The sequence below is a fragment of the Tachypleus tridentatus genome, chromosome 8 (assembly GCF_004210375.1).
Source record: "Tachypleus tridentatus isolate NWPU-2018 chromosome 8, ASM421037v1, whole genome shotgun sequence".
Lineage (NCBI taxonomy): Eukaryota > Metazoa > Arthropoda > Merostomata > Xiphosura > Limulidae > Tachypleus > Tachypleus tridentatus.
This window is the reverse complement of record NC_134832.1, coordinates 90,709,290-90,713,859: the sequence shown is the minus strand read 5'-3', so window position 1 is coordinate 90,713,859 and position 4,570 is coordinate 90,709,290.

The window sequence follows — 4,570 nt, the reverse complement described above, 5'->3', positions numbered from 1 at the left end:
AACTATTCTAGAAGTTTATTAAACACACAATATAGGGAAAAAACTATTCTAGAAGTTTATTAACTACAGAATATCGACATAAACTATTCTAAAAGTTCATTAATTACAGAATATCGACATAAACTATTCTAGAAGTTCATTAAATACAGAATATCGACATAAACTATTCTAAAAGTTCATTCCCTTTTGAATATCGACATAAACTATTCTAGAAGTTCATTCCCTACTGAATATCGACATAAACTATTCTAAAAGTTCATTAATTACAGAATATCGACATAAACTATTCTAGAAGTTCATTAACTACAGAATATCGACATAAACTATTCTAGAAGTTTATTTCCTTCAGAATATCGACATAAACTATTCTTGAAGTTCATTAACTATAGAATATCACCATAAACTATTCTAAAAGTCCATTCCCTTTTTGAATATCGACATAAACTATTCTAGAAGTTCATTAACTACTGAATATCGACATAAACTATTCTAGAAGTTCATTAACTACAGAATATCGACATAAACTATTCTAGAAGTTTATTTCCTTCTGAATATCGACATAAACTATTCTAGAAGTTCATTAACTACAGAATATCGACATAAACTATTCTAGAAGTTCATTAACTACAGAATATCGACATAAACTATTCTAGAAGTTTATTAACTACAGAATATCGACATAAACTATTCTAAAAGTTCATTAATTACAGAATATCGACATAAACTATTCTAGAAGTTCATTCCCTACTGAATATCGACATAAACTATTCTAGAAGTTTATTTCCTTCTGAATAACGACATAAACTATTCTAGAAGTTCATTAATTACAGAATATCGGCATAAACTATTCTAGAAGTTCATTCCCTACAGAATCTCGACATAAACTATTTTAGAAGTTTATTTCCTTCTGAATATCGACATAAACTATTCTAGAAGTTCATTAACTACAGAATATCGACATAAACTATTCTAAAGTTCATTCCCTTTTGAATATCGACATAAACTATTCTAGAGGTTCGTTAACGACTGAATATCGACATAAACTATTCTAGAAGTTCATTAACTACAGAATATCGACCAAAACTATTCTAGAAGTTTATTAACTACAGAATATCGACATAAACTATTCTAAAAGTCCATTCCATTTTGAATATCAACATAAACTATTCTATAAGTTCATTAACTACTGAATATCGACATAAACTTTTCTAGAAGTTCATTCCCTACTGAATATCGACATAAACTATTCTAGAAGTTCATTATCTTCTGAATATCGACATAAACTATTCTAAAGTTCATTAACTACTGAATATCGACATAAACTATTCTAGAAGTTCATTAAATACAGAATATCGACATAAACTATTCTAGAAGTTTATTTCTTTCTGAATATCGACATAAACTATTCTAGAAGTTCATCAACTACAGAATATCGACATAAACTATTCTAGAAGTTTATTAACTACAGAATATCGACATAAACTATTCTAGAAGTTTATTAACTACAGAATATCGACATAAACTATTCTAGAAGTTTATTTCCTTCTGAATATCGACATAAACTATTCTTGAAGTTTATTAACTACAGAATATCGACATAAACTATTCTTGAAGTTCATTCCTTTTGAATATCGACATAAACTATTCTAGAAGTTCATTAACTACTGAATATCGACATAAACTATTCTAGAAGTTCATTAACTACAGAATATCGACATAAACTATTCTAGAAGTTTATTAACACAGAATATCGACATAAACTATTCTAGAAGTTCATTAACTACAGAATATCGACATAAACTATTCTAGAAGTTCATTCCCTACTGAATATCGACATAAACTATTCTAGAAGTTCATTAACTACTGAATATCGACATAAACTATTCTAGAAGTTCATTAACTACAGAATATCGACATAAACTATTCTAGAAGTTCATTAACTACAGAATATCGACATAAACTATTCTAAAGTTCATTAATTACAGAATATCGACATAAACTATTCTAGAAGTTCATTCCTACAGAATATCGACATAAACTATTCTAGAAGTTTATTTCCTTCAGAATATCGACATAAACTATTCTAGAAGTTCATTAATTACCCTACAGAATATCGACATAAACTATTCTAGAAGTTCATTAACTACAGAATATCGACATAAACTATTCTAGAAGTTCATCAACTACAGAATATCGACATAAACTATTCTAGAAGTTTATTAACTACAGAATATCGACATAAACTATTCTAGAAGTTTATTAACACAGAATATCGACATAAACTATTCTACAAGTTTATTAACTACAGAATACCGACATAAACTTTTCTAAAAGTTTATTTTTTTCTGAATATCGACATAAACTATTCTTGAAGTTCATTAACTACAGAATGTCGACATAAACTATTCTAGAAGTTTATTTCCTTCTGAATATCGACATAAACTATTCTAGAAGTTCATTTCCTACTGAATATCGACATAAACTATTCTAGAAGTTCATTAACTACAGAATATCGACATAAACTATTCTTGAAGTTCATTAACTACAGAATATCACCATAAACTATTCTAAAAGTCCATTCCCTTTTGAATATTGACATAAACTATTCTAGAAGTTCATTAACTACTGAATATCGACATAAACTTATTTTAGAAGTTTATTAACACAGAATATCGACATAAACTATTCTAAAAGTTTATTAACTACAGAATATCGACATAAACTATTCTAAAAGTTTATTAACTACAGAATATCGACATAAACTATTCTAGAAGTTCATTCCCTACAGAATATCGACATAAACTATTCTTGAAGTTCATTAACTACAGAATATCGACATAAACTATTCTAGAAGTTCATTAATTACAGAATATCGACATAAACTATTCTAGAAGTTCATCAACTACAGAATATCGACATAAACTATTCTAGAAGTTTATTAATTGCAGAATATCGACATAATCTATTCTAGAAGTTTATTAAACACAGAATATCGGCATAAACTATTCTACAAGTTTATTAACTACAGAATATCGACATAAACTATTCTAAAAGTGTATTTCCTTCTGAATATCGACATAAACTATTCTTGAAGTTCATTAACTACAGAATATCACCATAAACTATTCTAAAAGTTCATTCCCTTTTGAATATCGACATAAACTATCCTAGATGTTCATTCCCTACTGAATATCGACATAAACTATTGTAGAAGTTCATTAACTACAGAATATCGACATAAACTATTCTAGAAGTTTATTTCCTTCTGAATATCGACATAAACTATTCTTGAAGTTCATTAACTATAGAATATCACCATAAACTATTCTAAAAGTCCATTCCCTTTTGAATATTGACATAAACTATTCTAGAAGTTCATTAACTACTGAATATCGACATAAACTTTTTAGAAGTTTATTAAACACAGAATATCGGCATAAACTATTCTAGAAGTTTATTAACTACAGAATATCGACATAAACTATGCTAAAAGTTCATTAATTACAGAATATCGACATAAACTATTCTAGAAGTTCATTCCCTACAGAATATCGACATATACTATTCTAGAAGTTCATTCACTACTGAATATCGACATAAACTATCCTAGATGTTCATTCCCTACTGAATATCGACATAAACTATTCTAGAAGTTCGTTAACTACTGAATATCGACATAAACTATTCTAGAAGTTCATTAACTACAGAATATCGACCTAAACTATTCTAGCAGTTCATTGATTACAGAATATCGACATAAACTATTCTAGAAGTTTAGTAAACACACAATATAGGGAAAAAAATATTCTAGAAGTTTATTAACTACAGAATATCGACATAAACTATTCTAAAGTTCATTAATTACAGAATATCGACATAAACTATTCTAGAAGTTCATTAAATACAGAATATCGACATAAACTATTCTAAAGTTCATTTCCTTTTGAATATCGACATAAACTATTCTAGATGTTCATTCCCTACTGAATATCGACATAAACTATTCTAAAAGTTCATTAATTACAGAATATCGACATAAACTATTCTAGAAGTTCATTAACTACAGAATATCGACATAAACTATTCTAGAAGTTTATTTCCTTCTGAATATCGACATAAACTATTCTTGAAGTTCATTAACTATAGAATATCACCATAAACTATTCTAAAAGTCCATTCCCTTTTGAATATCGACATAAACTATTCTAGAAGTTCATTAACTACTGAATATCGACATAAACTATTCTAGAAGTTCATTAAACACAGAATATCGACATAAACTATTCTAGAAGTTTATTAACTACAGAATATCGACATAAACTATTCTAGAAGTTCATTAATACAGAATATCGACATAAACTATTCTAGAAGTTCATTAACTACAGAATATCGACATAAACTATTCTAGAAGTTCATTAACTACAGAATATCGACATAAACTATTCTAGAAGTTCATTCCTACTGAATATCGACATAAACTATTCTAGAAGTTCATTAACTACTGAATATCGACATAAACTATTCTAGAAGTTCATTAACTACAGAATATCGACCTAAACTATTCTAGCAG